This window comes from Cynocephalus volans, chromosome 13, assembly GCF_027409185.1.
Source record: "Cynocephalus volans isolate mCynVol1 chromosome 13, mCynVol1.pri, whole genome shotgun sequence".
Classification (NCBI taxonomy): domain Eukaryota; kingdom Metazoa; phylum Chordata; class Mammalia; order Dermoptera; family Cynocephalidae; genus Cynocephalus; species Cynocephalus volans.
In genome coordinates, this window is record NC_084472.1 from 99,080,274 (window position 1) to 99,103,748 (window position 23,475).

At 36.1% G+C, this 23,475-nt stretch overlaps 1 pseudogene; it reads right to left on the reverse strand.

Annotated features, from left to right (window-relative positions):
- Positions 1-7,441: 7,441 nt before the first annotated feature.
- On the reverse strand, positions 7,442-9,683 carry LOC134361736 (serine/threonine-protein kinase MARK1-like; annotated as a pseudogene).
- Between the last annotated feature and the right edge of the window lie 13,792 nt (positions 9,684-23,475).

The window sequence follows — 23,475 nt, forward strand, 5'->3', positions numbered from 1 at the left end:
TATGTTGAACTTTTAGAAGGAGAGAACAGAACCGTGGTTTCTAGAAGTGGGAAGGGAAAGGGGGAAGGGTGGGAGAGAGGAGTTAATGAGAAGTTAATGAGAAATTGATTAATGGATACAAAGAATGATTACACATTGCAATAATGAATAAGCTAACCTGATTTGACCATCACATATTGTATACAACTATTGATAGTCAACTTTGAACTCCACAAATATGTATAATCATTTATACTCCAGTCAAAAAAAAAAAGCTCAATCAATCATTAAAACCCCTATTTTGCAGATAAGGTTCACAGAGATCATGCAATTTGTCCTTGATTAACAATGATGTAAGGCAACAAACAGAATGATTTGAACCTAGCTCTTTCTGATGTCAGTGTCAGATTAAATTACAAAATAATTTTAACATTCAGTAATAGGCAAAGCAAAATTTGTTTCAAATCAATGAAAATGTAACAGAAAATCTCTGGAGAATGTTTTATCAATATTGTATTTTATTTAAATATGAAACAGTTTACTTGCATAATAAGTCCTCATGGGTCTGTGAACCCCAGCTTAATTCCTCTCTATGAAAATTCAGCAATTTGTAGGTTCTATACCAGAATGGGATAATGTCCTTAAATAGCCTAGTCTATGTCATGTCCCAAGGTTCAAAAACTGAATACTTAAATATATATCTTTATATATATTTAATGTACATATTATTTGTATACCTATGATCTCATATGAAAATAAATCTAAAATTAATAAAAATTGTTTTTCAATCAACTATGAGTAAAGGTTAGATGGACAAATCTGGTATGCTACTTATAAAATATGAATATGCAAAGAAAATCCATTTTGATGTAGCCATTGACAAATTTGAAAACAGTAATGTCATTATCCCTTACTGTGTCATATGAATATACAGATAAAAATTTTCAGTTTTTAAAGAAACATATTTACGTATTCAAAAAGTGTCAATCGATCACTATTTCTTTTTTGTACTATAACATCTATTTGTGTTTTAATTTTGATTCTAAAAAAATTTACTGTCATGACTCTATATTCAAAAATTAATGAAAGGAAGTTTTTAAGGTCTACGTTTTTTCTGTCATAATTATTATTTATTTCATTTCATGACTATTACTGGAAATAAATATGTCATATTTTGGAGAAAATATCAAATACATTAGGAACACCACTACTGTGAGGTATCTAACATGCTTTAAAATAGCTAAAGTAGATTCTGTTATTTGCAACTAAGGATGCTGATTTATTTGAAAAAATAACCACAGGGATTGTTTTAAAAGAGATTTCAAGGCTGACTGGTCAGCTCAGTTAGTTAGAGCACAGAGTTGTAACTCCAAAGTCAAGTGTTCCGGTCATACTGGCCAGCCATCAAAAAAAATTAAAAGAATAAAAAAAAATTTTTTTTCAAAGGCATGGAAGACACTCTGTGGAACTCTTCTAATAAGAAATAACTCCTCTAGAAAGAAACAAAGCAATAACAAAAGCCTTGTGATTTATCATGTTATGCATAAGACCCAAATAAAATACAACTTTCTCTCAATATTCTTAAATGATAGCAAATACTTCAGGGCCTACCACTTCCAAATTTCTCTTTATTTGGGGGATCTCCATCCAACCAAATATTGATAATAATGCCAAGGGTTTTGAGTTTCATGTATGTGTAGTTTTTAAAAGCAGATGCTGAGCTCAGAAATAAGAATAAAGCATACATTTTTGCCCTCAAGGGACTTACTATGTTATTTGGGCAGGAAGGCACATGCACTACAAAAGCAAGTGAAAATTAAAGTCTTACAGGTCAGAGGTCAATGTGCAAAGGTGATAGGATTACTCTATTTATATGAAAATATTGGAGGTGTTTAAAATTACTTGTATTAACTTTCTCATTGTTCAACATTCAGTGATCCTATTAGGCACAAAGTTCTATGAATATTTGTTTGTTTCAAGTAATGAGTAATAATAATAATAACAATAGCTAACATTGATTGCTTCTATGTGGGAGAATCTGTTCTGAGTGCTGCACATGCTTTAACTTACTGCTATGGTTTGAATGTCCCCTACAAAAGTCATGTTTAAATTTAATTGTCAGTGTAATGGTTTAGGAAATGGAAACTTTAAGATTTGATTGAGTCATGAGGACTTTGCCCTCGTGAATGGATTAATACTGTTACGGCAGGAGTAGGTTAGTTATGGTGGAAATGGGCTCTTGTGTGCTCACTTGCCCTTCCACTGTGGAATAACATAGAAAGAGGCTCTCACCAGATGCCAACACCATGCTCTTGCACTTCCCAGCCTCCAGAACTATGTCAAATAAACTTCTGTTCTTCCTAAATTATATACTCTGTGGTATTCTGTTACAGCAGCAGAAAACAGACTAAGACATCTGTGAACTGAAATTATTATGAACCTGGAGTTGGCTTTAAACCCTAAAATGTAAAAATTAATCAATCATTAAATAAATACTACCCCAGATCATGACAGCATTATTTTTCAGGGGTGAATAAAATTATTTTTTTCCTTTTTTTTAAGATTGATAAAAATAATTCTATTTTAAAACAGAATGCTCTTTAAATTTATTTCTCCTTCCTTATGTTCATGTTTCCTGAACACATTCCACACTTTTTCTCTCCTATGGTGTTATCAAGGCTTCTCCCTTTAACAGATGTGCACTACCACACACATAATCCTGCAGATACGTGCACATGGAATGCTACCTGTATCTCTGAGTTGTCCCCTTCATGACTGGAATTTTATGAACCATCATAAACTGCATCGTATATACACTACCATAAGTAGGAATGACCTGCGGTACCATCTGCATTCCCAATATTTAAATAGTTCTAAAAATCATTTTCACCAGATAAAAGGTAAGAGCTTCCTTACGTAGTTGATTTAACCTGATAGTTCATTTTTTCCCCACTATCAAGTATTAAATAAAGCAGCCTGTAAATTTATATAAATTTATATATATATATATATACATATATATATACGCACACACACACACACACACACACACACACACACACACACACACACACACACATATATATATTTGGCAGCTGGCCAATATGGAGCAGATAAACTTTAAATAAATGAATAAGTGCGTTGAGAATCTTCTCAAACAAATGTTTTTAAAGTTAACACCTTTTGTAATCAATATCATTAACTTCCTAAATTCTGTAATAGCTATATTTATTATGAATTCAATTGGTGTCAATGTAGGTGTCAGTTTTTCTGGAGGGTAGCAATAACAAGCAATAACAAAATGACAAGAGATACTTTTGAAGAGACAAATAGATTACAGTTTTAATAAAAACAATGTATCCATTTAACAACCACCTAAAAGTGGAGATGTTAAACGCTACAAGGCACAGAAAGCCGTTTAGTTATTTAGAAATAACCAAAGAGAGAGCATCTAATCTTGGAGAATCTCTGACCATTCTCTCAAACCTAAGGCTTGTATAGGAGATGTGAGTTTAGAAATCAAATTGTATTATACCCAGATGAGTTCTTTAGCCATTCCTATGCCTCCCTCTGTAGCATTCCCCATCCTTCGCCACACAAGTGCCAATTCCTAGTCTGTTCTTCCCCCAAAAGCCCCACATCACAAAAGCAACAGATTAACTTATTATTCAAAGGATAAAATGAATGACACAGTGCATACATACCCCTCCTCTACAAAGAGTGCTTGCATTTTTTTAAAGTTGTGACATTGCTTCAAATGTAAAATCACAAGATAGGTCTTCAAACAAGGAGAAAAATTTTAAGAAAATTCTAAAAATTCTAAGATAGGAATTTCAGAAAATAGCAGTTAGGCTCCTACTTCTTCAAATATTACTTTCACTTTGCAGATTAAACCAGAATCTAACTCTCATCCTCACTCTCACCTTCAAAATGTAAATGCCTTGCAGCTTTTGCATTCCCCATACACAGCAGGAAGTCTTCTGTTCCAGAGAGCTGTTCCCTTACTACAACTGTTTGCCAATTTTAGATTCCTGTTGCTCATACAGCACCCTTCACCCTCCCTTCATGCTATCATCCATTCATTGACAAGTAATGGTCTTTCTCTTTCATTTCTAGCATTATCACTGACTTCAATATCCACATTAATAGCCAACACCTAATCCTGACCTTGCAGTCTTGTGATTTCATCTCTTATAACCTTCAATTCACTCCAGTCACCCTCTAGTTGCATCTTTCAAGTTATCTCCCCCTCTGAAACAATCTAGACCTGTACCTTTCTGACCACAATTTCCATGCTTATCAGCATTCTTAATCAGTTATTCCCATTTTATGCTCCTTTTTTTTTTTTTACCTAGTCACTTCTCTTAATCCACCCAAGTTCTTTGTATTTAACAGCACTTATCTATCTTTAGCTTCCTCCCTGTACAGAAAAATTCCACACCTCATCCCTTTAAGCTGTCTCTGACCAACGTCCTCAGCATCCTTGTCTCATTGGACCTCTACCACTGTCACAAAGGCCAACCCTGGTTAAGTCTCACTGCCTGATTTCTGTCTGTCTACTAGAGCAATATAAGAGCAACCAGAGAAAATTCCACTATCAGATAGATTTGTGCCTCTATAAATTTATGGTCACTGATCTCATCAAAGAAACACTTCTCAACAATTCTTGCTTTCTATTCGGAATCTCTTTAAAGTTCCAATCCCCATCACCGTTCCTTTAGCCTCAAATTTTGTCTTATTATGCTGCAAAATATGCAATTTATCATACGAAATCTCTGTAACTTCTTGCAATAAACACAAAAACCCATTTGCATCTGCATCGTTTTCTTCCTGCCTTCCTGCTTTTAGGAGAGAAGAGCTTAATGACCAAAACTTTCATGTTGGGCTTATGATTCCATTTCCCCCAATGCACCATAAACATAATCACTCCTCAGACACTTCACTTTTCAACTACTCAGTTCTTCTCTATACTGGCTACTTATCATTAGAGTTTAAATCTACTCAGTTCTTTTCTCAAACTAAAAGCAAAACAAAACTTACCCTGCACTCCCTACCTCTCTCCTCCTTTCATAAGCAAAGTCCCTCAAGGGTTTTCTGCATGCGTTGTTTGTAATTCCTCACTGGTCATGCCTCCTCCTAAATTTCCCAGTGGTAGGATGGAACCACCTTGCACCAATTCAGGAGAGCCCAGTGTGTGCGTCTCTTTCCAACATCACCATGATGTAACATTGATAACTCAAAAATAAGTAATGTTGGGAATGTTTGTCCCACGGAAAGTGGCAAATGCTAAAAATCTACAAATCATCTTTGTTTACCAGTACACTGCTGTTTATCTTCTTCTACAAACTCTCTAAATGCCATTTCTCAGCCTTCTATTTTTTTCAACTTTTTAAGCAATCGTATTGTATTATACAATTCAATGAACAGAAACACACAATATACCTACTTGTACATGTGAACCTACTTTTTAAGCTAAAGATATTTATTATAGCTCATATGAATTTTAACTTTTCATAATTATGTATAGCCTTATTGCATTAAGGGCAAATTCTACATGGGGAGATTCACGGGTAGACCACATTAGGCATTACCAGTACATTCAAAAAGTGTACCTCATGTATGTTTTTTTTTTTTTTTTCAGGATTGAATTGACATTTATGGAACACTCCACTCAACAAAAACAGAATATACATTTTTTTTTTTCAAGTGCCCATTGAGCATATGTCAAGTTAGGCTATATCCCAGGGAATAAAACAAATCTCAGCACATTTTTATGAACTGAAGTCATACAGAGTATGTTCTCTGACCATAATGAAATCAAACTAGAAATCAGTAGCAGAAAGATAACAGGAGAATATCCAAAAACTTAGGAACAAAACAATACACTTCTAAATATTACATGGTTAACAAGAAAGTCTCAATAAAGATTAAAAGATAAAATTAACTAAATGAAAATAAAAATACAACATAGCAACAGTTGTGGCACACACCTAAGCAGTATGTGACAAGGGAATTTTCAGCACTCAAAAATGTATCAGAAAAGAGAAAAATTTATTTTATTTTATTTTTTTTAAAGATGACTGGTAAGGAGATCTTAACCCTTGACTTGGTGTGGTCAGCACCACGCTCTCCCAAGTGAGCTAACCAGCCATCCCTATATAGGGATCCAAACCCATCGCCTTGGTGTTATCAGGGCCACACTCTCCCAAGTGAGCCACAGGCCAGTCCTGACAAAAAGTTTCAAACTAATGTCTATGTTCTCACCTCAAAAACCTAAAAAAGGAAAAGAGCAAAATAAGCCCAAAGCAAGCAGAGGGAAATGAATAATAAATAAAGATCAGAAATAAAATGTAAACAGAAAAACAACCAGGAAAATCAATGAAACACAGAAGTGGTTCTTTGAAAAGAACAATAAAACTGACAAACCTCTAGAAAAACCGACAAAAAAAAAAAAAAAAAAAAAGATAGGACACAAATTACCAATATAAAGAATAAAGCACAAGATGTCACTATGGGCCCTGCAGACATAAAAAGAATAATTAAGACAATACTGTGAACAACTCTATACACATAAATGTGACAATTTAGATGAAATAGACCAATTTCTCAAAAAACACAAATGACCACAATTTATTCAATATGAAATAGATAATTTAAATAACCCTATAACTAATAAGCAAATTGAATTTATAATCTAAAAAATTCAAATAAAAGTAATACCTAAGCCCAAATGGTTTTTTTTTTTTTTTAATTTTATTTTGTCGATATACATTGTAGCTGATTAATGCTCCCCATCACCAAAACCTCCCTCCCTTCTCCCTCCCCCCCAACAATGTCCTTTCTGTTTGCTTGTTGTATCAACTTCAAATAATTGTGGTTGTTATATCTTCTTCCCCCCCCCCCCGTTTGTGTGTGTATGTGTGTATGTGTGTGTGTGAATTTATATATTAATGTTTAGCTCCCACCAATAAGTGAGAACATGTGGTATTTCTCTTTCTGTGCCTGACTTGTTTCACTTAATATAATTCTCTCAAGGTCCATCCATGTTGTTGCAAATGGCAGTATTTCATTCGTTTTTATAGCTGAGTAGTATTCCATTGTGTAGATGTACCACATTTTCCATATCCACTCATCTGATGATGGGCATTTGGGCTGGTTCCAACTCTTGGCTATTGTAAAGAGTGCTGCGATGAACATTGGGGAACAGGTATACCTTCGACTTGATGATTTCCATTCCTCTGGGTATATTCCCAACAGTGGGATGGCTGGGTCATATGGTAGATCTATCTGCAATTGTTTAAGGAACCTCCATACCATTTTCCATAGAGGCTGCACCATTTTGCAGTCCCACCAACAATGTATGAGAGTTCCTTTTTCTCCGCAGCCTCGCCAGCATTTATCGTTCTCCCATCCTACCTCATGTATGAATGAATCTTCCCTGACCTTGTAAATTTGCATTTCTTTATAGCTTCAGCTCATTTGCTATTTTGGATGCAATGTTCTTAAAGGCAATAGATGTCCTAGATAGCTGCTTGAAGCGGACCCCATTAAGCGACAGCTGTGGCAACTCGCAGACTTCCTCCTCCCACTGCACGAGGCTATCTTGTCTAGCATCTCCAAGGACACGGGACAGCAAAAATCTCTCTTGTTCATAGTCACAGTTACTTGCATCTAACACTTTTCAGATTTCTCTCATCATGTCATTACGGTCCACTGAGCTCGAGGTCTTCATACTCCATGTCAACCACAAAGAACGTGGCTTGGAATCTTTACTCTCTTCCTTGACTCTTTCTTTTCGTTCCCCTGATGTACTTCTTGAGGTGTCACTTCTGACACTGGCTTCGTCTTCATTTGGATCCCTGCAAACGAATTTGGATGAGATTTTGCTTATCATACCAGTTGACATCCCCCTTCTGGCATGTGCAAAAGCACCTGTTTCACGGGACAGTGAAACAGGTGCCCATTACAGGCAGTGCCGCGTTGCTCCTGGAGCTGTTTGCCATGGAAAGTGCTTCAGTTTGAGCTTCCTCAGAGAAAACAGCTCCATTTTGGAGTGACAGCACTAATCCTGTGAGCAGATGGGGAAGCAGCAGGCACTCTCTGGGTTATACCAGGCCAGTAAGACAGAGCCATCTTTAATGGCTGACACTGTAACTTTAATAGGATGACCAGAAGCAGACATGGACTTCTGGTGGTGGAGTCGGGCTGAAGGGACAACAGAGGCCACAGCAGAGCCTGCAGAAGATATGCTACTTGCCAACATCCCTGTAAGGCCATCTTTTCCAATCTGCAATGCCACCTACCGATCAGTGGCCCTTTCACAGACACATGTATTCTTTCTTGCCATGCTACCTCCAGAATACACATTGGTACTTGGAATGGTTGAAGATTTTTTCCTCTCTGGCCCTTCAAGAGGGCTTGCTGTCATCTCGCCTTTTTATCCAACCATTGTGCTGCCAAGTTTACGAGCCAAATATCTGTCCCACTGCTCTTTCTTTCACCCTCCACGTTGTTAGCCTGAGGCCTTTTGGTATATGATACAGCAGGAAGAATGGATGGACCAGCATGATCACTAAAAGGCCACTGCTTCTAATGTGCTGAGATGCTTCGCTGGACCTTCAGATGAGAGGGGACTTCAGAGTGCTGTTGTTTAAGTCACTACTGGGTCAGGACCTCTGAGACAAGTTTCTACTGCATAACGACTTTCCACCTTCAAATTCAGGTTGTTTTATACATAGAAGAACATAAGTAGCCAAAACTTCATCATATTTCTGATTTATTAAGTCATCATTTATCTCATCTTGCACAAAACCCGTGGTGACCATAATGTCTATTCTTTTTGTATCACTGAAATCTGGTTCAGGTTCAGTATATGGCCTTAATTATTCTTCTTTATGATCAACATTCACTCATCGATCTTTCACTATTTGTTCCAAGCTTCCTCTTTTTACTGGATTTGACGCTAATAATTTCTTCAGAAGATTTTCACAGTCTGTGGACATATAGAAGGGAATATGGTACTTCCCCCATAAGACTCATTCCCGAAGCCCCTTTAAGTTCTGGCCATCAAAGGGCAAAGAGCCACTGCCTAGGTGTAGAGAATGACGCCCGGACTCCACACATCTGCTTCCAGCCACCCTTCTCCTGTCCTTGGAAGAGCTCAGGAGCAGCATGGGGTGCGCTTCCAAAAACTGTGCCCAGTTTGTCCCCAACAGTAAATTCATTACTAAAACCAAAGTCAGAGATTTTAGTATTCATATTACCACCAAGGAGGTGGTTTTCAGCCTTAAGATCACAGTGAACAATGCCTTTTTGATGACAACACTGTACAGCAGGTACAATCTGCCTAAATTTTGCACGGTCCTCTTTTTCCTTCATTCTTCTGTGGGCAACTAAATAACCAAATACTTCATCCCTGCTCATGAATTCCATAACTAAATTGAGGGTCTTCTCTGTTTCAATAACCTGAAACAATTTTACTGTGTTTGGATGATTCAATATCTTCATTATTCCTACTTCTTGAAACAACTTTTGTAGACCGGTAGGATTTACCTAAGTTTTGTCTATTATTTTCACAGTAACTTCTCTACCAGTTACAACGTCTTGCCAATTTCGCTTTCATAAAATTTCCCTTCCCTATTGTTTTTTGGAACTGGTCATTTCCAGTGAGGTTAATCATCTGCTGCCAACGTGATGGAGTTCCTACACCGGGGATGCTCTGTTTGCTACTTGATTTGGTTGGCTGGGTGTGGGTTCCATGCATCCATCCACAGATGCATGATTCTCTGTATCCCACTCCTCCACCGTGAGGCCGGGGGCGAGAGGAGCACGTGCAGCCACGGAGGGGTCAGCATTCTCGATGTTGCTGACTTTCCATTCTCAGAATTTCAAACACTATGTGCCTGAAATTCTCACATTTATACCACCAGCCTAAAACTCCCCCCATAGGTCTAATTCTCCATGTTCCGCTCTGTTTAAATGTCTCAAGCACATGTCAACTTTAACAGTTCCAAAACAGAACTCAGTTTGTTTCTTTCACAAAGCTGGTCCCTTGCCTGCCATTTTTCAGTCGCTAAAGCCAGAAAGCCAGGTCTTTGACTCTCTAATCCTCCATCACTTTCGAGAATATTCTACCTTCCCACAATTCTCAAACCTGCAAACTTTTCATCCTCACTATTGTGCTACAGCCATAAACTATGACCTAAATTATTTCAACAGCCTTCTGACTTGTTTTTTGTATCCAGCACTGTTTCGTTATCTACACTACCACAAAACTAAACTTCTTAAAAGACAAATTTTAAAATCACGTCACTCTCCTCCTGAAACCCCTAAAATGTTTCTGATAAAGTTCAAGATCCTTTCGTAGTTCATAAAGCATCTTTTAATCTGGCTCCTGCTTACCTACCCAGGGTCATCTCTCTCTTTTCTAGCTTCAGTGTTCCTACAGCCATTTCAAGGCTTTTGGGTTCCTAACTCTGAGATCCTCCACTTCCTGCTGGTTCTTTGTTGGTCCCACTTCTCTCTACCTCCTAAAGCCTTCTGCTTGGTCCTTGTGTCATTAGTCATCGCCTCTGATTTTTAATGCACTAATTATTTTTTCTTTCCAAAAAGAAAATTATATTGCAATTCCTTCAAAATTCTAATTTTGAATTCTTCCCAAAGTTAAAAGTGTAATATTCTATTATATTCTGCATTAGATTTCTCTTGCTCTTTTAACAAATGTCCACAAATTTAGTGGCTTAAAACAACACAGATTTATTATCTTAGTGTTCCAAAGGTCAGCAGTCTGACAAAGGTCTCAATGGGCTAAAACCAAAGTGTCCGCAAGGCTATGTTCCTTCCGGTCAATTGTAGGGAAGAATCCATTTCTTTGATTTTATAGAAGATTCTATAGTAAATTTACTTTAGATTCTTTTGCTTTTTATAGTAGATTCTAGAACTACCCACATTTCTTGACTGTGGGTTTCCTTCCACCATCTTCAAAGCAAGTAGCAACAGATTGTATCTTCACGTCATATCACCTGACCTTGCTTCTGTGCTAACATCTCCGACTATGACTTTTCTGCATCCACCTTTCACCTTCAAGGACTTTGTGATTACATGGGCTCTCCTGAATAATCCTGGACAATCTCTCATTTTAAGGTACTTAACATAATCATATCTGCCAAGCCCTTTTTCCATATAAGAAAACATATTTACAGGTTCTAGGAATCAGACTATAGACAATTTTGGAAGCTATTATTCTGCCTAGCACAAATTCTCATCTCTTTCCTCCTTGCACCAATGTTCTATGCATTTAGTGTATATTCATGAATATTCAATGATAACAGTGTTTTACTACCTCACTTAAGGTAAAACTGTGCAAGCAGCTCTAAATGTCGTGTAAGCATCTATGGACATTAGCAGAGACCCAAAGTACCACAATTCATCATTTTAAAGACAAATATTCATTAAGTAGATTTCTCTATGTGTAGCATTATATTTTATACAAAAAATGGTATATGGGCTTGAGCATTATTTAACAACCTTATATTCTGTGTATCAAATATTCTATGCCATGATAGTAACTGTACTTATCATTTGAAATTATGGTAGTGAATTAAGGAAAATGATTTTTAACACCGAAATTTAAATTTGTTGATTAGGATGATGAAATATTTTATTAAGTGCATAGTGAAGTCACCTTTTCAGGCAAACCTTAAATGACATAAAATTGAATAAGAGCAAAGCACTTTCTTTTGTATTATACTTCATTATCTAGATCAATAGTCACCAGTATGTTATAAGGTAATGACTTAAAATATCTTTTCTTTAGGACATAATATAAAACTATAAAAGTGCCTAGCACAAAACCTGGTTCTCAATAAAAGTTAGTTTAATCTGAATATATACTAAGTATGTACTGTAAAAATCTAAATTTATAGGAAAATATGAGCATCTTATGGATAAAAAGAGCAATTGCATTCTTCATGGTTTTATAAGCCATCTCTTCCTTTAAAAAATCTTTGAAAGCAACTGCCTGTGTGACGTTTTGTGTAATCCATATAGATCTGAGCAGATACATGGTATAGCAGGATGGCTACTAGAATTCCTTATATATTCTGGATAATAATCCTTTGTCAGATGTATATTTTGCAAATATTTTCTCCCACTCTGTTGTTTGTCTTTTAACTCTTTTAATTGTTTCTTTTGCTGTGCAGAAGCTTTTTAGTTTGATATAATCCCATTTGTTTATTTTTCCTTTGGTTGCCCGTGCTTTTGGGGTCGTATTCATGAAGTCTGTGCCCAGTCCTATTTCCTGAAGTGTTTCTCCTATGTTTTCTTTAAGAAGTTTTATTGTCTCAGGGTGTATATTTAAATCCTTAATCCATTTTGAGTTGATTTTAGTATACGGTGAGAGGTATGAATCTAGTTTCATTCTCCTGCATATCGATAACCAGTTATCCCAGCACCACTTGCTGAAGAGGCAGTCCCTTCGCCAGTGAATAGGCTTGGTGCCTTTGTCAAAGATCAGATGGCAGTAAGTGTGTGGGTTGATTTCTGGATTCTCTATTCTATTCCATTGGTCAGTGTGTCTGTTTTTATGCCAGTACCATACTGTTTTGGTTATTATAGCTTTGTAGTATAGCTTAAAGTCAGGTAGTGTTATGCCTCCAGCTTTATTTTTTTTGCTGAGCATTGCTTTGGCTATTCGTGGTCTTTTATTGTTCCATATAAATGTCTGAATAGTTTTTTCCATTTCTGAGGAAAATGTCTTTGGAATTTTGATGGGGATTGCATTGAATTTGTATATCACTTTGGGTAGAATGGACATTTTCACTATGTTGATTCTTCCAATCCAAGAGCATGGAATATCTTTCCATCTTCTTGTATCCTCTCTAATTTCTCTCAGCAGTGGTTTGTAGTTCTCATTATAGAGATTTTTCACCTCCTTGGTTAACTCAATTCCTAAGTATTTTATTTTTTTGGTGGCTATTGTAAATGGGCAGGCTTTCTTGATTTCTCCTTCTCCATGTTCACTATTGGAGAAAAGAAATGCTACTGATTTTTGTGTGTTGATTTTGTATCCTGCTACTGTGCTGAAATCATTTATCAATTCCAACAGTTTTTTTGTAGAGGTTTTAGGCTGTTCGATATATAGGATCATGTCATCTGCAAACAGGGACAGTTTGACTTCATCTTTTCCAATCTGGATGCCCTTTATTTCCTTCTCTTCTCTGATTGCTCTGGCTAGTACTTCCAACACTATGTTGAATAGGAGTGGTGAGAGTGGGCATCCTTGTCTAGTTCCTGTTCTTAAAGGAAAAGCTTTCAGCTTTTCCCCATTCAGGATGATATTGGCAGTGGGTTTGTAAGGAACTCAAACAACTTTACAAGAAGAAAACAAGCAACCCAATTAAAAAATGGGCAAAAGAGCTAAGTAGGCATTTCTCTAAGGAAGATATACAAATGGCCAACAGACATATGAAAAAATGCTCAACATCACTCAGCATCCGGGAAATGCAAATCAAAACCACATTGAGATACCATCTAACCCCAGTTAGGATGGCTAAAATCCAAAAGACTATGAACGATAAATGCTGGTGAGGCTGCGGAGAAAAAGGAACTCTCATACATTGTTGGTGGGACTGCAAAATGGTGCAGCCTCTATGGAAAATGGTATGGAGGTTCCTTAAACAATTGCAAATAGATCTACCATACGACCCAGCCATCCCACTGTTGGGAATATACCCAGAGGAATGGAAATCATCAAGTCGAAGGTATACCTGTTCCCCAATGTTCATCGCAGCACTCTTTACAATAGCCAAGAGTTGGAACCAGCCCAAATGCCCATCATCAGATGAGTGGATACGGAAAATGTGGTACATCTACACAATGGAATACTACTCAGCTATAAAAACGAATGAAATACTGCCATTTGCAACAACATGGATGGACCTTGAGAGAATTATATTAAGTGAAACAAGTCAGGCACAGAAAGAGAAATACCACATGTTCTCACTTATTGGAGGGAGCTAAAAATTAATATATAAATTCACACACACACACACACACACACACAAACCGGGGGGGGAAGAAGATATAACAACCACAATTACTTGAAGTTGATACGACAAGCAAACAGAAAGGACATTGTTAGGGGGGAGGGGGGAGGGAGAAGGGAGGGAGGTTTTGGTGATGGGGAGCAATAATCAGCTACAATGTATATCAACAAAATAAAATTTTAAAAAAATATATATATATAAAAAAAAAAAAAGGATGGCTGCTAGAAGAAAGCTCTTTTTCCCTCAAAATATTTTGTCCTTTGGTCGGCTGACCAATGCTCATAATCTTCTGTCTTAATTAGTGATTTATTTATGCTTTGAAAGCCAGAATTTTTTAAATGCTTTTATCTTTGAAAAGGAGTAACACAAGAAACCATTCAGTTACCTCCTTGCTTTATTGGTTTCTCTGTTCGATATTCTTCTCCCCTTCTCTCTCTCTCTCTTTCTTTCTTTATGATTTTCACTTCCCACTTGTGAGTGAGGACATAACGTATTTTTCTTTCTTCATTTGGATCGCTTCGCTTAACGTAATTTTCTCTAGGCTCATCCATGTTGCTGCGAATGGCCAGATTTCATTCCTTTTTATGACTGAGTAGTATTCCATTGTGAATATACACATTTTCCTTATTCAGTCATTCATCGATGGACATTTAGGGTGGGTCCACAGCCTAGCTACTGGAAATAGAGCTGCAATAAAGATGAGAGTGCAGGGATCCCTCCAACACGACCATTTCCATTCCTTTGGATATATACCCAGGAAGAAAGAAACAGCAATCAAAATAATAAACTGAACTTCTAGAAGGAGAGAAGAACTGTGGTTACTAGAAGTAAAAAGGGGGAGGGGGAGAAAGAAAAGGAGAGGGGTTAATGAGAAATTAATGAGTAATTGGTTAAAAGACACAAAGAATGATTATGTATTATAATGATGAATAAGCTAACTATACTGATTTAACCATCACACATTGTACACAACTATCGATAGTCAACTTTGTACCCCATAAATATGTTTAATCAATTATGCTTCAATAAAAAATAAATTGAAAAAATAAAATCTATATTTAGTATTTAAAAAATTACTCAGGCCCCTAGGAAGGCATTCAAGTCTAAGGACAGTGAGATTTTAAGAATGAAAAGTTTGGAAGGGCAACTGAGTGGAGGGAGAGCAGGAAATGAGGCTATCAAATGAGGTTATTACAACCTCAAGGGCATAGAAATTTTACAAAAGAAAGTAGAGGGGAGCTTGCCTGCTTCGCAGTTGTACTGCTGAGGGCTGCTCCAACTGAGCTTGCCTGGATTGTCCAGGGAAGTGAAGAAATTTCCTCTGACGATCTCTTAAAAAAGATAAATTTTAAACTGCTTACGGTGATTCAGTGAAGGAGATACTGGCCCTACAATTCAAATATTTAAATAATACTTTTTTTTCTAACCAATATAAAAAATATATATATATAAGTTTGAATTTTAGTTATTTTTCAATATCAAAATCCAAATGTTCAAGAATAGGATTTTGATCATTTTTTGTGATACATCTTTTATATTTACAAGAAATGCATAAACTTGATCTAAAACAGTGAAATAAAACTATATTTTATCAGTAGAAATTTGTATTAAGGCTAGCAAGTTGGTTCAGTTGGTTAAAGCACGATATTGTAACACCAAGGTCAAAGGTTTGGATCCCTGTACAGCCAGCCACCTAAAAATTTTTTTAAAATAAAAATAAAAATAAATTGTATTAAAATGTTACATTCTCATGCTCACAATGCTTTTATTGCTTTTTTCCTACAAGGAAGAACTTCCACAGTTACTCTTGAATGTCACTAAAATGTGTTTTTAAAGTTTATTTCCACTTTTCTCAGTAACAAAAAAAAAAGATTTTTAAAATACCTTGGGGGAAAAAATTATATAGTTGGGAACAGATATTTGATAATGAAATGAAGGACAGTAGCTCTGAAATATGAACACACCTGATGCATGCTTCTTTTCAAATTGCCTAAAGGCAGACAAGGTGCTTCAAACAAACAGAGTCTGGAGATAATCTGAGTGCGCTGACCAAGTTATTGCACTTGCTAAGAAAAGTGCACAAATTTACATCACTGTGAAATATTCAGCTTCACACAAGTGACTGTTTTTCATATACGCAGTGGTAAATTTGTCCCTAAATGCTTGTGTTCTCCATATATTTTTCTTGTCTGGTGATAGGAATTGTCCAAGTGAGAACTCAGGTTTGAATCTAGTTGTAACTATGGTAGCCTGTATCAGTTTTAGACAGTGAAACACAATAGGTAGATAGTATAACCATGCGAGTGTTGGTATCTCTTGAGCAGACCTTTATTCCTTGAGGAGAATTTCTTTTCTGCTTTTTGTGATTAAAGCTATAAATTCTGGAATAAATTATCTAAGTAAAGGCATCACTTCTTCACTTAGATTTGACGGCATAAGATTTGTTTAAATAGACACATGGCTAAGAATTCTGTAGAATTATCAAGGCAATATTTTTCAAGATTCAGGAAAAGGTTAAGTAAAAATGTAAATCAAAAGCTGCGAAGAAAATATTATGGATTGTAAAAATATATAATGTTAACTGTTTCAATTCACTAGACAATATGCAAAATGGAAACAGTAAATTTTGGTAAGTTTATTATTTTACACAATAGTTCTTATAGAAATAAGATTTCTTTACCATGTTTTAACTCCATCTGATGAAAACAGCTTGAGGTCTTTAATTATTTTTTACTCAATCTTGCAGTTCCTAGTTTGTGACTCTATCTCTTCAAGTTATAATAACATTAATGATCTTTACAAGCACTATCTCATAAACTACAAATTAAAGTCCTATTGCATTTAAAAAGCTTAAGTGTCTACATTTCCAATTACATAGCAGCTATTTCAAACAGTTACTACATGTGAGGTTTCTAGGTAAAATCAGGATAGAAACAAGGTAATAATGAATCATATGATTCCATCATATCTTGATAACAACATCAGATATAACATGCTGAGAGCAAAATCTTTCAGTGGAAAGCAGTCTGTAAGTCACCCAATAACGGATTAGGGCCCCTTATTTCTAAAATAATCTTTTTTAAATCAATGAGCTGTTAAAAGGGGGCACACATCCCCCACAGATTGGAAAGGTTGCTTTTGGCAAAATTCTATTAAATAATAAAAATAAATCTTTATTTTGCATGCTGCCTCTCTTTATGAAGTCTGCAGACCAATTGGAAACATAAAAGAAATACCTGAAATACCAAGCTATATATTGCGGGATATGATTTGGGGTTATAAAATAACTGAAGTTATTTCCTTTTTGTTTCTGATAGTGAAAGCTGCAAGTTGGAATATATTCCCTGTTTTAAAGGAGAGCTACAGCAAGACAGAAAAATAAAGGTGGCTTCCAAATACTTCCATTTCTGCCTTTTTTCTCCAAAATTCTAAGACTTTGGGGAACTTGAAAAATTTTGTTTTTGATTAAAGGGAGTGGATTCCAGGGAAAAACATTTCCCAAACCATAAAATAATGTCCTGGCCTGTTGGCAGGGGAGAGAGGGTGGAAGGAAGAGATAAAAAGCGAAGACATGAAAGAAGGAAAATGAGTGTGATAAGCCACAAATTATAGACAACAAGAAGTCCACAGGACATGGCTGTTAGGTACACATCTAGATAGATGGAAACATGGAAACACAGCTGCAGTGCCATATCCATGTTACATGGCTGACGTGCAACCAGCAGATGACCACTATGAGAGATGTTGTTCAAGGATCAACTTGTTCCAGAGGAGGAGACACAGGGCTCATCTTTTGGTTCATGGAACAACTGATTATCCTTTCTAATATCATCTGCAGAGGATTTCAACCTATCTGCAGCTGGGACTTTGCCCAGTATCTACCCAGAAGAAGTGATGCCCATAAGTGTTTCAAAATTGTGCAAGCTCCTCACCTGAATTTCCCCCTATGGACATGTTTCCTCTCAAAGCTTAAGGATTATTTCAAGCCTAAGAAGAGGCCCAGTGGTACACTTAAGACCTAGCAGGCAGGTGGCGAGACTGGCTAGACTGAACTGAGCCTGCTTGAGACTGTGTGTTGAGACTCCTTAGCCGTATACTCATTATATATCCAACTAGGGATATATAATAAATAGGGATATGTACTCAGTGGTAGAAAAAGTCACAGTTGAAAGTAACCGGTGAACATGTATATCTTCCTGGAGCTGAATTTTGTTTTAAGAATTTTAAAGCAAATATTAAATAATTTAATAGTAATTTAAAATATTAAAAGAATAGACTCTATTATAAAAAAGAATGTGAAATCTTAAAATAAAACACCAAATATTATAAAAGATGCCTTCAAATTAGACCTCAAAAGACTCCCTCCTACTCTGTCCTAGGATTTTAGCTCCTTCCACTCTGGAAATAGGATACTTCAGTAGAAAAGGCTGATAAATGCCACTACACAAGAAAATATGTAACTAATTGTGAATTTTTATGGCGTTCTGAGTTAAATTGTCAGAAAAAAATCAAATATTTATACAAGTATAAATATGAAGAATTTTATATTTTGATGTGGAAAGTTACTTTCCTTACCTTCTTCATTGAGGTCAAAGTCTAATAAAATGTTAGTCTAATAAAAAATTGAATATGAAGAAATATTAATTCATAAACAGGGATTAACTAATAGGAAGAGTAAAGAGAATCGAAAGAATATAGGACCAGCACATATAAGCAGCAGCCACTACCTCTAGGACTGAAAGAAAGTTTCCAAAAAAGAGACAATCTTGCAAGAAGACCTCACCAAGGTTGATATTTAAAGCTGGTTAGAGAAGGTGCCGTTGTCACCCACTGGATGACCGAGAGTTTCACTGCAGTGTTGCACACCAGGCCTGGAAAACAGGAGGCTGCCCAAAGGAATTCCAGCAACACTCACCGAGAAACCACCAGCTTATCAATTCCACCAGCTTCATCTGCTGGGGAGCACTGACACTTGCTGGAAAGCCACCTCTGGTATGAGAACAAATCTCACTAGAAAGCTGCCACCATGGTGCTGGTAAAACTATCTAAGAAGCCACCCACTGGGTGCGTACCATTGGGTGACACTCATGCCTTTGGCAGCTCAGCTGCATGTCACTAGAGGAAAAGGGAAAAGCCACCACACCACGTTCAGAAAGAGAAGACACTTCACCTGTGGTACCCTTCCAGGTCCTTCTACTGCAAAGCTCAACATTATGACAGCTAATAAAGGAGAGAAGTTTACAGGGTCTAGCTCCAGTATGACAAAGTAGGGCAGAGAAGGAGTGGCGGGAGGGAACAGTATAGTGATAACAGGTGCAGTGTACTTCCAAATAACTTGAATTATAATTCTCTAGCCATAAAGAAAGACAAGCATTCATGCTGAAACTGTACATGCCCGTCTATCATTTGTACATAAGTTTTTTGGTGTGTGTGCATGTGATTGTCTGTGTGTGTAATTAGCAACAAAAAGTGTATTCTTCAGGCTGCCTCATTTCTTGGAGGAATCTACATGCCAATAAGTAGCAGTAGATAGTAACAGACCACTAAGGAAAATGTTAAAAATCAAGGTAAAAGGACAACTGCAAGCTTTTTTATGTGATACTAGAGCACCTTCTAACACACACACCTGTTCATTGTCTTTTCCCTTACTTCATTTAGCTGTCTATCAGTGTTTTTTAGTTCATCGAGTATCTTTAAGGTGTTTATTTAAAAATTTTTGTCAAGTAATTCATAGATCCCCATTTCTTTAGGGTCTGTTTCTGGAGATTTACTTTCTCCCTTTCTGTCATGGTTGATTTTGTTGTTTTGGTGGTGGGTCCAGTACAGGGATCTGAACTTTAGTGCTTTGACACCATGCTCTAACCAAGTGAGCTAGCCAGACAGCCCTACTACTCAGTCCCTTTGATTGATACAGGTTCTTCTATTTCTTTATATACCTTGTGTTTTTTTTTTGTTTTTTTTTTGTAATTTATGCATTTAAATAAAGAATAAACTTTCCCAGTCTTTACAGATCGGCTTCATACAGGGAAAGAACTTCAGCAATCATCCCAGCTAGAGATGCTGAGAGTTTCTCAAACCTTTTCTGGGGATGTGTCTTCTCTGGTCTTGTGCATGTAATTTCCCAGTTAAATAGGTTTTTCCACTTCTTTTTCGGAGCCTGTAATCTGTTGCTTTCTCTGGTTTCTGTCTGAGGTACTACGATCTGTCTGGTGCTATAATAAGCTACAGGGCTTGCCTTTGTTCTCAGTGGCCTCCAACCTTACATCCAAATTGACTGTCCAAGTCAGGTGAGACAGAAAGCAATGCTTTGGCAGCCCTTGAACAGCCAGAACATTGAATGCATGTTTCTATCATCTCGTTCCCTCTCAAGGAAGAAGCTGGGAGTTAAGGGTTTTCTCCTGATTGAACTCAGCACTGCAGAGTAGGGGAAGGAAAAAGAAAGGTAAAATGTAATGATTTTTTTTTTTTTACTTGCCTTGAAGTAGCTGTTCTTCACTTTGCACTTGGCTGAGGTGCTTCAACCTCTTAGGTAGTTTCAGGAATTGTTTCAGTGATAATTTGGTCCATATGTTGTTGTTAAGTCAGTGTCTCTGTGGAAGAATGAGGGTCTGGGGCTTCCTATTTGACCCTCCTATTAATGTCGATCAAGAGGGATATTTTATGCTGATAAAAAGTCAGTCAATTAGAAACATATGATAATTATAAACATATAACAATTATAAACATATATATACCTAACTCCAAAATACATGAAGCAAAACTGCTAGTAACAAAGGGAGACATAGAAATTCAACAATAATAATTGGAGACTTTAATATCCCACTTTCAATAATGGAAAGAACAATTTGGCAAATCAACAACCAACTATAAACCAACTATATATAATAGATATTAAATATATTATATGTATAATTACAATATGTAAATACAAATATATAAAAATATTTAAGTATATTTTAATACAATATAAGTATATAAAATAGATATAATATATAGGACACCCCAACCAACAATAGCAGAGTATGCATTCTTCTTAAGAGCACATAAAACATTCTTCAGGATAGATCATATACTAAACCATAAAACAAGCAATACTAAACGTAAGAGGATTGGAATTATACAAAGAATGCTCTTCAAGTACAATGAAAGGAAATTAAAAATCAATAAAATAAAGAAATTTGGTAAACTCGTACATATGTAGAAATTAAATAACACATTTTTAAATAGCCATTCAAAGAAGAAATTACAAGGAAAAATAATTTTAAAATACTTTGCCTTCACAATCACATGAGCCAATTTCCCCAATAAATCCCCCCTCATATATTCATACATATCCAATTTGTTCTGTCTCTCTGGAGAACTCTGACTAATACACCAGTGAAGACATTTGGTTCTGGGATTTCTTTTGTTGATGCATTTTGAATTGATATCCTTACTTGTTATGGGTCTGTTCACATCTTCTGTTTCTTTATGATTCAGATACAATACATCAAAACTTACAGGACATAGCTAGAATAGTATTTAAAAAGAAATTTGTAGTTGTAAATAGCTATGTTAAAAAAAGAAGAAAGATCTTAAATCAACCTCTTTTCACCACAGGACACTTTAAATAGAGAAGCAAACTAAATCTAAAGCAAGTAGAAGAAATGAAATAATAAAGATTAGAACAGAACTTAGTGAAATAGAGAGGAGAAAAAAAACAGAAAAAATAAACTCAATATAAAATAAATAAAACCAAAACTATTTTCAAATAAAAAGAACAAAATTGACAGAACCAAAAACCAAACAGAGAAGACTTACTGGTTAGGTTTATGTTGTTTTGCTTGAGCTAGCTACTATCAAAAATGAAAGAGGAGGCATTGCTATGAACCCTGCAGAAATAAAAAGGATTATAAAGGAATAGTATTAACAATTGTATATCAATAAATTAGACAATTTGGGTGAAATAGTATGGTTCCTAGAAACACGCAACCTACCAAGACTGAATCATAAAGAAACAGAAGATGTGAACAGACCCATAACTAGTAAGGATATCAATTCAAAATGTACCAACAAAAGAAATCCCAGGACTAAATGTCTTCACTGGTGTATTAGTCAGAATTCTCCAGAGAGACAGAACAAATAGGATATGTATGAATATATGAGAGGGGATTTATAAGGGAAATTGGCTCATGTGATTGTGAAGGCTGTCATCCCTTCATAGGCCATCAGCAAACCGGATGCTGGTAGTGCAGCTCAGTCAAAATCTGGAAGCTTTGGAACCAGAGAAGTTGATGGTGTGATTCTCAGTCCAAGGCCAAAGGCCTGAAAGCTGGGGTTGCCACTGGTGTAAGTTCTGGAACCCAAAGATTGGAGAGTCTCAAATTCGTTGTCCACATATAGGAGAGAATAATACATTCCAACTCTAGTGGAAACAGAGCAAGAAATTCACATTTTCCTCCATTTTTTGTTCTGTTTGTACCTCCAGCAGATTGGATGGTGCCCACCCATTTTGAGGGCAGATTTTTCCCACCAAGTCCACTCAGGATCACATGTTAATCTCTTATGAAAACACCCTCACAGACATGCCCCAAAACAATGCTTTACCAGGTTTCTATGCATTCCTTAGTCCAGTCAGGTTGTCACAGAAGTTAACCATCACAACTGGTGAGTTCTACCAAACATGTAATAAGAAACTAACATAAAGTCTACCCAAACTTATCTAAAATATTGAAGAGGAGAGAATACTTCCAAACTAATTCGATGAGGCCAGCATTACTCTGATAGCAGAGCCAACAAAGACACTAAAAGAAAAGAAAATTATGCATACATTCTTAATAAAACACTAGCAAAAATGATCCAACAGCACAATTTAAGGATTATACATCATGACCAAGTGGGATTGATTCCTGGAATGCAAGGATGATTCAACATAAAAAAATTAATTAATGTAACATATCATGTTAACAGAATGAAAGAAAAAATAATAATAATCTAAATTGATAACACATAGCAACCTAAATTAACACAGAAGAACTTGACAAATTTCAATACCTTTTCATAAAAAAGCAAATGAACAACAACAAAAAAAAAATACTAAGCAAAATGGGAAAAGAAAGAAACTACTTCAACATAATAAAGGCCAGATATGAAAAGCCCACAGCTATCTTACTCAATGGTGGAAAATGGAAAGAAAGCTTTTCCTCTATAGTCAGGAAGAAGGCGAGAGTATCCACTTTACTACTTTTATTAAACGTAGTACTGGAAGCACTAACCAGAACATTTAGACGTGAAAAAGAAATAAAAGGCATCCAGATTGGAAAGGAAGAAGTAAAATTATGTCCACATGCCGATGACATGATATTATATGTAAAAAACCCTAAAAGACTCCATACACACACACAAAAAAAAACTGTCAAAACTAATAAATCCAGCAAAGTTGCAGGATGCAAAATCAAAACACAAAAATCAG